The 13317-nt window shown below is 45.5% G+C and overlaps 1 long non-coding RNA gene across 1 annotated transcript in view; it reads left to right on the top strand.

The window, feature by feature from the left end:
* Window positions 1-8312: 8312 nt before the first annotated feature.
* LOC144162789 (uncharacterized) overlaps window positions 8313-13317 on the top strand; it is a 50930-nt gene continuing 45925 nt past the window's right edge. The window contains exon 1 of the long non-coding RNA XR_013320764.1: window positions 8313-8555. This is a non-coding gene — a long non-coding RNA (uncharacterized LOC144162789). The remainder of the gene's footprint in view (window positions 8556-13317) is intronic.

Genomic DNA, 13317 nt, shown 5'->3' on the forward strand with positions numbered 1-13317 from the left:
TTGAAAAACTGAAGGCCACAATTCCTTAATCTAGTTTTAAAACGCATCACGATCGCGAGGTTCGTGAGTCCTACCTCATCTATAAGTTTAAATCAGCGTCGCTCGGCATCAATGAAAGTTATGGGAAGTTAACGTGTCTTTCCTCCGAATAAAATTTCGGCTGCATTTCTCAGACTAGTGTTATGCCTGTTCATTTCTTTCCCTCAATAATATTCTCCCATCAGTTGGCGAAGGATCTAGGCCCACTCGTCCCAAGTCGACTCGTCATAGGCCAACTCGTCACAGGTAAACTGGTCAGGAATGCCAACTCATCACGGCGCATTTCGTACGAGGAATTCTCGTATCACCAGAATATTCGTCACACGGAAAACTCGCATTACGAGCTTGTTTTGGAACGTTGGAGCGATGTTTGTCGCCCATTTAAAAAATGATGTAGGCGAGCGAGTGTTCTTTCAAAGTTTTGGTCGTAGGAAGTTAGATGAACATGCCGTCAAACTGAGTTAATTATATAAAATGATAATTGCATGCAAATTTGTAATAAATGGCACGCAGAAAAAATAAACAAATTGTTATAAACGACGCAGTGAACAGGTTGTGCATGACATAAACAAATATTTATTGCACTCGCTTTGTACTGTTGTACTATTTGTACTATTGCACTGCTGCCTGGCTGTTTCGTCGTGTAGGAGTCTTCGACGCTGGGTTCCGACGTGGTTCACTGCATCAGTTCAGAAGCGGATATTGCGGGCAATATTACGAAGCGTGTTGACTGGGGCTCCGCTGTCGTGGTCAGCCAGGATTCTTGAGATGCGATAGTTGACATCTTGGTATTTGCGTGCGAGCCGTGGGGTGTGCTGTCCGACGATGACTACTACTACCACCGCGAAAAGCGACAACAGAACATCTTAACAAACAATTACTCGCCGCGTTGGCGCAGTGAATATAACGTTGTGCTGTTGAGCCCAAGGAAGCGGGAAGCAATTCCCGGCCGTGGCGGCCGCTTTTCTGATGGAAGTGAAAAACAAAAACGCCCGTGTGTTAGAGAATTTGGCGCACGCACATTAAAGATCCCCAGGTGGTCAGAATGAATTCGGAGCCCTCCACTACGGCACGTCTCATCACCTGTGCATATCGGCGCGTTAAACCAGCACAATCAATCAAATCAACAAATAGGCAATTTCAAACCTAATGCAATGTCTGGTGGTGTGTTCTTCAGTGTTTACATAGAAATAAATCTTCCAGCTTAGCTATAGTTGAAGCCTTGTTTGAGTTACTGCAAGCGCCGCCAATACTTTTTTTTTATTCACAGACTGAAAGTGTGAGTGCGAGGTGTCTGCAGGGGCAGGTATACGCGCGAAAATACGGAAGTACACCACCTCAAAACCAACGACGATCAGCACTTGAAGAAGTGCAGGTCGCGCTGGTCTCTCCCACGGCCGCTGGATGAAAGGCGCAGTGATCCAGCGTGCGCTCTCATCCAGCGTCCGTGCCTCTCCACACCCCCTCCCCCCAAAGAAAAAAACTGCTCTTTACGCAGACGTGCTGGTCACACAGACGTCCACACAACCTCCTAAACAGCCGTAACAAATTTACTATTGTAGAAACCAGCCCCAGATCGGCTTTCAACTCCCATTTCCGGTCAGGGCTTCTAGGATTTTGTTTACACGCCCGCGATGTAACGAAAAGCATGCGACGAAAAGACACCTTGCACGGCAATTCCTATCTCGAGATGGCACTGTACCAAAAGGCCGGTACGACGAGTTGGCCTATGACGAGTTCACTGGTGACGAAAAGGCTTGTGACGAGTGGGCTCATTCCCGTACAATACGTACAGAGTACACTATACACAGATCTGAAAAAACGAGAGAGAGAAAAGAAGTAAGAACGCTTCTCTTTCAGAACAAAGTTTCTCAGTTGCTCGCTGCATCGGCGTTCTCTGGTGCCTGATTGAGTAAGCAAGACAATCGGCCTGTGTTTTCAGTTAAGCCGCTCAAGAGGTTCCCAGACAGTTTATCCAACGCTGTTTTATCGAACGCCGTTTTATCGAAAAAATGCCCATTTTATCGAACGCCGTTTTATCGAATGCCGTTTCATCGAACCACCCATGTCTGTTTTATCGAAAGTGTGGTTTTGCGGCTTTTATTGTAATTTTTGGGGTTAATTTTGTTTGACGGCCATCGCAATAACCAAATTTCTACATTGTCTCTGCCATGCATTACATACAGAACCTGCCTTTATATGTTGACAATTGCCCATCCAGTCACAATTTACGTTTTTCGGTAATTATGCTCAACTAAAAAATACAGGATTTCGTATAATTCTCTCCTTAGGCGTCCACAATTACGCCCTTCCTTCGATTCACCAACCATACGTTTTCTTTGGGCCTTAAGGGGCACGGCAGACCAGACAGCACATTGTGTTGATTTTTTGTGTGCTTTGTTCAGCTAATAGCACTGGCCATATTATATTTTGTTTCCTCGGTCTCGATATTTGTTTCAATTTGACATTTTTATTTCAAGCTAATCGGGTGACGGAGATGTATTCAGTAGACCTTCACGATTTCTCTATTTTGGATGTTCACTATTTTTTCCATACTGTATTTTTATGCCTTATGATAAAAAGGTAAAACAGTATGGGCTAAAAACCCCATACATGCTGGGGTGCAACGAGTGGGGGGAGATGAAAACGAACCAACCTGTATTATGGTGACTAATTTTGTAACTAACTTTTTTTCGTTAGTTATAAGCAAGGCATCGAGAACAGCAGGACAAGGCTTGGTAACCTTTTAGCAACTGAACTCAGTGCCCCTTAAGAATTAGAAATGCAGAAATCTGGAAAGACTTTTGCCAGCGTTCCAGTTAGGTTTTAAGATTGGACACACAAGCACCAAGAAGTGTCTTACTTATTTAGAGCATACACAGCAAAATAATTATATTGTGTGTTGACACAAAAGCGGTGTATACAAAAAATCGAGCCATATTCTAGTCTATACGCCACAATGCCGTGATATGATTTGGATCAGAGGGGTGACTAGAGACACAAGGAGATACGTTATGGCAATATCACCTGCGCAATGAACAGAACAAAAAATTGTGGAGGCAAACTTCGCGCATCACAAAAACAAAAAGCACGCGGGAAATGAAAGACGACTAGTGCAAAGACTACAAACTCTGTTAAAAAGGCTCGCTGTTGAGACAAGATTTGCAAATTTCATTGGAAATTTTGTTACACGAAAAGTCCGGGAAAAACACTTCCGATAAAACGGCTTCGATAAAATGGCGTTCGATAAAACGATGTTCGATAAAATGTCCGGATCCCTGCTCAAGACAGTGTTAAACCGGTAAATAAGGTACGATTCACGGGCTTCATGATCATAATGCCTTTTAAAATTGGACTGAAGCACCATGGCTGTGAATGCGTGGAAAGGGTGGCCTAGATTATTTACATGTTATATAGGGGAAGGTGTGGTAGGGACTTTGTGTGTGCTCGGTGGTTGTTGATTCTCATTCTAAACGGATTCTCAGTTTGACGAACGTACTGGGCTGGGCGTGGCATATGGTGCAATAAAGAAGGTAGACAATGTTTGTGCTGTCACAGTCAAAGTTTCCTCTTACCTGGAAAGTGAATGAGACGTGGTGGTGGTGGCGACAGAGGCTTTAGTCATCATGGAGCAAAGTTTGCAGCTCCACAATTGCAGGGTCCGCTGCCTGTGAAACGGGGGGTGTTGACCTTAGATGACGTTACAATATCTCTGATGTTCCTCGCACGTCGGTACACGACGCGGGGAGGCTCAGGGAAAACACTTCGCAACCTTTCGCTTTGAAGTAGAATGTTGTAGTGCTTTCCGAGTATGCAGTTTACGCTGGAGGACGAAGCGGCATATGTTAAAATAAGGTTGGAGGTCGTATTCAAAGATTTGGCTTTTGAGTTAGTTATCAGGTGGCGGCGGTGCTGTTTCTCAGACTTCCTAATAGCATCACTGATGACAGATGGCGGGTATTGTCGTGTTAGGTCATTAGTTAGTTGTTGACAGTTAAAGGGAAAATCAGCTTGGTCAGAGCATATCTTTCTAAAACGCAGAGACTGACTGTATGATATGCCGAGTTTACAGTGTTTAACGTGGCTGCTTTTGAAATGCAAGTATTGGTGTCGGTCCATTGGGTTCCTGTACACCGAGGTCACAAGCTTGTGGTCCGATATCATCACTGAAACATGGAGAAAGTTAATGGCAGATGCAGAATATGAGTGGGAGAATGAAATGCTCTCGTGGGTGTTGCTGAAAGCGGTGATAAATTTTAGAAGTTGCTCTTCCCCATGGAACCAAACGAGAGAAATATCATCAATGAACCTTCGATAGAAAAGAGGGTGAAGCTGTGCCTTGCTTAGAAATTCAGACTCCAATGTGCCCATGAAAATATTAGCATAGTTGGGTCCTATTTGTGTTCCCATCGAGGTCCCGTCGATTTGCACGTAGTGCTTATTGTCGAACTCAAAGTTGTTCAGCTCCAAGACAAGCTTTAGAAGAACGCCGAGAGTTTCAACATCAATTGAATTTCTTGGGCGGCATCATTGTATGCCCGGATGACAGATCGGATGCCGTCCGAGTGTGGAATATTTGTATATAGCGAGGCGACGTCGAGAGTGACTAGCAGGCTATCTTCTGGTGTATGTCAGTGTATTGCTTGTGTGTAGTTGCCGTACCGCATAGGCAGGAATGTACATAGATTTCACCAAAGTACCCGTTGCTTTTTCTATATTTTTCGTTTATTTGTATGAATATTATCTTGTGTCCTTTTGCACGGGACAATTGCTATGGGGTAGATAAAACTGCCTGTCTTTTTTGTGGTGATGTTTTGTTTATAGCTTTTTCTGTGTGTCTGCATGCGGGTATGTAAAGAGATATGATCTTGCGTGAATGCTCTTGAAAAACATCATGTGGCACTGTATATCTCCGTTTTTCTTATGTCCATTTATTTTTCGGTATTTTTGTGATCAAGCTTAAATTAGCGTTTCTTTGCATTGTATTGTCCTTGCATTGCATGACCTCGTAGACGCCTCGTGGACGGCTGCCATGTTTTATGCAGGACAACGTTTCGGCGATATCACGTCATGTGAAACCACGTGTCGCCTATGTCTTTTCTGCGAGCCTCTTTCATCCTCGCATTCCCCTCTGCGGTTTCCGCGCCCCTCCCGCTAATCTAAATCCCCCTCTTCCTTCCTTCACTTTTTTCCGCTTTGCGTGTGTGTGTAAGTTAACGCTTGCACTAGGCATCTGTATTTACCTCTGGGCTCTCCCACCCGTTACCCCTCGCCAGCCAATTTCCTCTCGTTCTTTGCATATTTTCTGTATTTTTGAAATTCCCGCACCCTGCAGGTTGCCCTACCAGGCACCTGCCGCCAGAGAGCAGTCAACAAACGTGCTGGAAACGAGCCCCTCCTTAGTTATCACCTTTTTGCTGTCCCGTCTGGCCTCGCAATGCTTTCCTCTTATCCTATAGCCTGCCTGCCTTGATTAGGCCCCCTATCCCCTCTGTTTCCCGGCACCACTCCAACAAGCCTCCCATTTTTTCCCCACTCCTTGCGGTCTGCGAATTCGTATGCTTTTGTGTCGCGTAGAGCCTATGTTTTTGCTTGATACATCTTCTTGCCCCGCCCACAACTGAAATGTATATAAACCCAACTGCTATCCACTATTTGTATCTTTGAAAAAGACCGGCCGCCGGTCGAAATGTTAGAATAAATATTGCTATGTTTTTGAATGCGACTTCGCTATCCTATATATATATATATATATATATATATATATATATATATATATATATATATATATATATATATATATATATATATATCTCGAAGGATAAAAACTCACATAGAGCGCGAAAAAATAAGGCTAGTAGAGACAGAGACACACAAGAAAGACGTAGAAAGTAGAAATAAGTTTACTGAATATATATATATACACAGTAAGAAATGCCGGCAGTCTACAACGCCAAAGCACGCATAGGGGAATGGTTAGACAATTTTTTACCGTTAGTGACGTTACATTATTTTTTTTGTTTGATTAATTACGTGAGAAAGAAAGAAAGAAAAACACGCGCCCAGAGTGGGGACCGAACCCACGCCTTTCGATTAGATCTCGAATGCCTTACCAATTCGGCTATCTGGGCGACTGTGTTCCTCTTCACTTTCTGGGGTATTTATATTTACTTTCTTTCTTTCTTTCTCACGTAATTAATAAAATAAAAAATAATTTAACGTCACTAACATAAAAAATTGTCTAACCATTACCCTATGCCTGCTTTGTCGTTTGTAGACTGCCGGCATTTCTTACTGTATTTCCTGACGAGCCCCTCATTTCAGAGCCCTATATATATATATACACAAAAACGGTTTCGACCACGGTAAAAAAAGAAAACAGATTTAACAACGTTTCAGCCGTGGGACCGGCCTTCGTCAGATACAGTGATGGCATTTGTCGTACAGCTTATATATATATATATATATATATATATATATATATATATACACACAACAGTGCGCCACACAAACTGAGAGAATAGAATGACACAAATTGTATCATCTTTCATGTTATGTTATAACGGTACAAAGCTCAGAGGAAAGCGATAACTGTGACCCATCAAACACTTCGAGGTCAGGAAAATACGAAATATCATGGCTTTCCATCCTGTGTAGTGTTTAAATGTTGGCACAAGCAGGCACTTACAAGAAATGGTCTGCTCCCTCTTGTGCATCATCATCATCATCATCACCAGCCTATATACGCCCACTGCAGGGCAAAGGCCTCTCCCATTATTCTCCAATTACCTCGGTCCTGTGCCAACTGTGACCAATTTATCCCCGCAAACTTGTAGATCTCATCTGCCCATCTAACTTTCTGCCGCCCCCTGCAACGCTTGCCTTCTCTAGGGATCCACTCTGTTACCCTTAATGACCAGCGGTTATCTTGCCTTCGCATTACAAGCCCTGCCCATGTCCATTTCTTCTTCTTAATTTCTACTAATATGTCTTTAACACCAGTTTGCTCTCTGACCCACTCCGCTCTCTTCTTGTCCCTTAATGTTACACCTTCCACTCCATTGCCCGCTGAGTCGTTCTCAATTTAAGTTGAACCCTCTTAGTGAGGGTTCAACTTAAGATGCAGCGATGGCGTAGAGGTAGAACACCCGCCTCGCGTGCAGAAGGACCATGGTTCGAATCCCGGTGCCGGACAATTCCCACCACATTAAAAAAAAAATCCGCGTATTGATGGAATTGCTCAAAGGGGCTTGGGGTGCGGCCTGACCCCGGCGACCATTGCCGGTAATGCACTCCCTCACCAGAGCAGGATTGGCTACCCTGGTGTAGTAACGGCCACAACCTCCCATGAATACGCCAACTAACCCACGGCCCTCAGTCCCTCTTGTTAGCTTGCGCGAAATCGGAAAATTATTCTACTGAGCAGTATAGGACAGGATATAGTACCGTGAACGAGCTGGAAAAAAATGAGAGATCAACAACGGGACTGGATGGCTCTCAGGATATCATCTGGACCGCATGATAAGGATAGTTTCAAGCGCTTAATGCATTGGCTGATGATCTTTTAGGATTAGGTGTGGTGAGGTAGTCCTAGAGTCCGAGGCCTTCTAAGCAGATGAGAACTGCGTGGCAAAACAGTCAGCAACGGCATGTAGCTCTGTCACATTGGAGTCCAGTAGTAATAATAAAGACTGTCGACTTTTGTTAGACCGTGTGCGTACGAACTTCCAAAACTCAGACGGCCTGTCAGTGCCGCTTTTTTCTAAGGGGACAATATATGAACTGTGATCCCATTTATATAGGCGTTTACAGACAGTTCGAAAACATGGGAAATCTTCTTTGAGCTCAAGAAATGGAGTGCTTTTAAACTTTCTGTGGGTGCATTCTTTATAGTTTAGAGCACCTATGAGATCAGACGAGAACTAGGGGGTATATGTATGGAGTTTAGGAGTATATTGTTGAATATATTTGACCATACTGCTCGGCGGCATTGCGCAGCGAACAGTATTTAGCTGTGCGCTCTTCGCAGATCCTGTCACGCCCGACGTTTTTTTACGCGGAACGAACTGCAACTCCAATGGCAGCAGGCGCAAGCGGAACCGTCCCGCTTCCCCATCGCCCGTATCAAGCAGCGGGAAGCCCCGGCCCGTGACAACAGGACGAGCGCGAAGCGCCACTTGCGCCCACATCCGCTATAAGACGGCACCGCCCACCGGACATGACTTCAGTTCGGCGGCAGTGCGCAGCGAACAGTATATAACCGTGCGCTCTTCGCAGATTCTGCCACGCGCCAAGTCCCTTCGCGCAAAGAACTGCCACTCCAACTGCAGCAGGCACAAGCGAACCCGTACTGCGTCACCATCGCCTGTATCAAGCAGCGGAAAGCTCCGGCACACGACAACAGGACGAGCACGGAGCGCCACCTACATCGGCTGTAAGAGGCAACGCCAACGGGACCTTACTTGAGCTCGGCGGCAGTGCAGAGCGAACAGTATTCAACCGTGCGCTCTTCCCAGGTGAGAGACAATCCGTACAGTATTTGTTATAAAGTGTTATATGCACTGCTGCCGAACACTGTAACATTTATGTTCAGTTGTATTTCAGAGTGGTACTTTTGTGGGTCAGATTTCTTGTATTCTGCTCTTCTTGACGTTATCAGTGGCATGAGTGAGAAGGAGATGAAAGACAATGATAGATGAAAGCAATCTTAACGAGGCAATTGACGATCTAAAACGGTAACTAAGAGCTGACTTGCGCACGCTCAAAGAGAGCGGGAAATTCTGCAACGACACTTGCGATGGTGTCAATGAGATAAAAAACGAAACCAAACAACTTCCAAAGGAAGTCCAGCGCCTGTCCAAACAGAACGATGACCTAATGGCAGAAAACCAAAAGCTCAACGAAACAAATGCGCGCCGATCCACGCTGTGAATGTGGTCGGAAAGAAGGTATTAAAGGATCCAGTCATCCACAAGACACTAATCATGGATTTTATTCCACCATGGCATCTCCACCCTATGTCGTGTGGCCTGTCTTTCACCAAACTTGACAAAAGCAGGACACCAAGAATTGAGATTCTGCAGCATTTCTTTTTACTCCAGGACAAGTGAAAGTGTGCTCAGTTTAGCAGTGATACGTCCACGACTGCACCTGCTGTGGCTTGCGCTGCGCACGGGCCGATCTTGAATGTCAGCAAAAAAATGAAACTTTCTAACAGTATATTCCAAGAAGAAGCATATGATATTTTATTTGCCCCAAACCACATCCTTCAGCTTCGAATTTTGAAGTCCACCGTGTACACGAATACCCTTAGCGTTGTACGCGCGCTTGCATCCGGAAAGAATTATAAAAACTTTGCCATCAATCTTGTTTTTAAGGCTATTATGTCTGCATATGCATCAAACCTGGAAATAACTTTCTGCTGGGTTTGAGGCGATCTTGGGATTGCCGGAAATGAAACCGCCGATCAAGTGGCCGCTGCTGTGACACTACTCACTACTCAACTTAACAACAGTGCCCTACACTGAACTCAAGCCACAGATAAATCAACACCTTCGCAAGACATGACAAAAGGAGTCAAGTGAACAGACAGACAACAAATTACACATGATGATGATGATGGTTGGATGTTTATGGCGCAAGGCCAAGTAGGGCAAAGAGCGCCAAACAACGGTTATGAGTGAGGGGTGAAGCCAAACTAAAATCACTCTACAAAAACAGGCATAAAATCAGCAAGAGAAAATGACTATGGCTGGTGTAGAAGGCCAGGTGGTGATTGTGCGTGGTATGAATCAGGTCGAAAAAAATATGCGCGATAGGAAATGAGGTGTAAAAGATAGATTTCACTAAGAAATGTAAAGGTGCGTTGTCGAGTAATCATGGGATCATCCGCTAAACTCAATGCTGGGTGTAGTGGAATGTGTTGTCTGTATGGTTGAGAAGTGTTTGTGCTTCGCATGTAAATAGTGATTTGCATGTAATTAGAATGTCAATTACGGATAGACCCACCCCACACCTGGTACACAATGCTATTGGAGAAACAGTAAGCAGATGGTAGTCTGTCGCGTGCGTGCGATCTATTCATAATCTAGCTACGGAAACTTCGATGAATCTGTTGTGTGAGTCAATAGTGTAGGGTCGTAGGTGTGGTTTACACATAATAAAACCACTCTTGGGACAATACACCACCAAAAAACTCGACAGATGCACAGAACTCACCTCGGCTAGGCTACGGATAGGGCACACCCATGCATATCGCACTTGTATCTGCTCACGGAGTTAGATGCTCACTTGTATCTGCTCACGGAGAATGTCTTTTCATGTTCTTGGCGGATGATGAAGACAAAATAATACAGTTCTTTTGATGCTCGAGCCGAAAGGATGATCTAGACACGCTCCGATTACCGACGTCCGATGCTTCAATCAGGTGAGGGATCAGGACTGCCCTTCATGCTGGTTATTACGTTTATTTACACTAGTTATATTAGTCCAAGTATTTACGTCAGGACAGAATGACGTACATTTCATTCTGCCCGCAGCATCCGGTTTGGCCAAGATCTATACTGCACTAGAAGCATCTCGACCGACCCGGACAAAACCCAATACTCCGCTTTTGATCCTTAAAAAACAACGCCTACAAAGGGGGCATTCAAGAAAGAGCGAAAATCCCTTTCAAAATAATTAATCTAAACCATTGATTGGCCACAAGAACCAAGCAAGCCTACACATGTCCCCACCTGCGGTCACGCGACCCAACGCTCTCTCTCTCATGCACTTATAGTTCGTTTCCCGCGCATGTTACTGCAAACGACACGCAAATACAAAATATCTGCCACCTAAAGCCACTGTCCGCGCGGAGTAGCCACACCATTACGTTGACCGTGGGGAATCTGCTCAAAAGCTAAAGCCGACCGCTTACAGCGGTCTTCGCGCGGTTAACATCTTACAGTGTCCTCGCTTGCCTCCTCACACTTGTGCGCGCGCGCTCGCCGGCACAATTAGAGAGTCGTGGCAAATCCCCACCCAGACGAAGGGAGCCGCTGCCCGCCGCCCGACCTACGGAAAGAGCCGCTCTAAGCCCAGGCGACCATTTTCGAGGCGAATGAACTATAAACAAACAACACCTACGCCCGCTTTGCAAATCCTGCCGCGCGCCTTTTCGACAAAGAGACGCAAACCTTTCGCTTCCCGTTAGCTCTTCAACGAACGACCGCATACCAAAGCAACAGAGGCACTTGGGCTCAGCACCCCCGTCTTTTGCCACACAAAAGGAAGGAACACAAAGCATTCACTCAGCAGCTCCCAACTTCGCGTCCCTGCAGTTGCATGAAAGGAACACACCATGACAGCTACAAGGGGAGGCGACGCTGATATATAAGCCACCGGCGGCCTTCATTAATTAAATGAGGCGCCGGAAATTAACACCTCCGCACCAAGAATGTTGCTCGTACACCAGCTGTACATACAACATTAATTCTCACTGCAGGTTATGTCTACCTACAGCGTAAGAACTAAACAAAGCACACTCAAGCAGTTCAACATCCCAGCTACAAGGCACGGTAATGACATTCCCCGTCGCCTAAGACATTACCACAGTCCTAAGGCACGCACCAACACTACATACTCTAACGTCCGGCCAACTGCACCAACAGAGGATACCACACGGCACAGTTAGTGCCTCGGCCAAGCTGTTCCTTGCGTAGCATCAAACAATAAACGAAAGCACTCAACCACATGTACAGGGCCTGTGAGAACACATTCGTGCCACCCTCTACCATAAAAGGGTCCCTGCAACACTTTCGATCAGCGCTTTCTCTTTTTCCTTCGCGTCTGGAACCACTGCGAAACTACAGTTATCGCCAGCACCAAGCGACACTGCGGGATTTACTCGTCACAGCAGATACGTATTCCATTTGTGATTTCTTGTGGCTTTTTTTTTAAGTTAATATCTAAAAGCGTTCATTCCTTCAATTGAAAGAAAACCGCTCAACAGCCGCTGCATGGCATTAGTGACGTAATTCGAGCCGTTGAGGAACGTCAAGACCGGGGAAGAGATAAAAATCTTTTGACCCAGTTTAGAAGTTATCGGATGGGGATACAGTAGTAATTTTTTTTTGCTGAGGTACTGTGCAGACTCCTAATCTAAGTACTGGGTGTATTGGTTGACATCATTCTGCAAGCATTTTAGATTTCAAAGAAGTCGAAAAATGTGTTGCAGGGTCCCTTTAAAGGCAACCTACCCCACGAAAGGTGCAAATGTTCAAACTTGACAACTGAATGAATAGCACCATCCACACTTAAACGTTAAGCGCATGCAGGAACATTATTTCACTCTAGGGAAAGTAACAGACACGCAAACAATTACCTAAACTTGCGAAATGAGGCTTCTCCTGTGCTGATAACGAAACGGTTAAGAAAGGTCAGCGCCTCTTCGCGCACTCACGGACGCCTGTTGTTTCAGAATGCGCAACAGATTGCTCATTCCGGTTGCTGTTCAGTTGCTGTCCCCTTGCGATGCACTGAAAGTATTTTTCAGCACTTCAGTTCGCAGACAAGCACCACAAGGCGGCCCCACATGTACAGGCGGGTACTTAATTTTGCAGACAACGCGAGCGCGTGGCAAAAGCCACTGATGCGCGCTCTGGAGGCCCGGCGCCTGTTGTCGAGACCGGCGCGGCGCGCATGCGCGTCCTGTGTTACTCGCAGGCACGCCGATTCCCTCGGTCCCTGCCGCGGTGCTGAGATGGTCACTGAAGCACCGCAGAGCGACGCGTTTGTAGCATTTTTTTTCTTTCCGGTGGCACGTTTAGGGCCTTACGTGACGATAGCGCGGGCTTTGGCGCATGTGCTCCTCGCGTCCTCATAAAAACTTGCGTGGAATTTTTTATTTGTTTGTTTTGGGCATTATCGTTTACAGATAATAAGACTAGTGGATTGCGAACGGCGTAGCCAAATCAAGCGCGTACGATCCATTGCACCACACACGTCCATCTAACATCTGACTGACTTCAGGTGTCGGACATTCGGACGTCCGTCAGATATCCGCAGAAAGCCGGCGGACGCCTGCTTTTAAGCTGAAATATATGTTCAGTGGCCAAATAGTTTACAAAATATACAAGATGAATAAAGGTTCGCTTTTCGTATAGCTAACTTTTCGTTGTCCGTAGCGCGGTACCATGTGACTGTGCTTCGTACGCGCTTGTTTTGGCTACGCCGTTCGCAAGCCGCTAGTCTCATCGTCTGTAAACGATAAAGACCAAAACAAACAAATAAAACATT

This window comes from Haemaphysalis longicornis, unplaced genomic scaffold (assembly GCF_048455015.1).
Source record: "Haemaphysalis longicornis isolate Haplotype H1 unplaced genomic scaffold, Haemaphysalis longicornis Haplotype H1 scaffold_12, whole genome shotgun sequence".
Lineage (NCBI taxonomy): Eukaryota > Metazoa > Arthropoda > Arachnida > Ixodida > Ixodidae > Haemaphysalis > Haemaphysalis longicornis.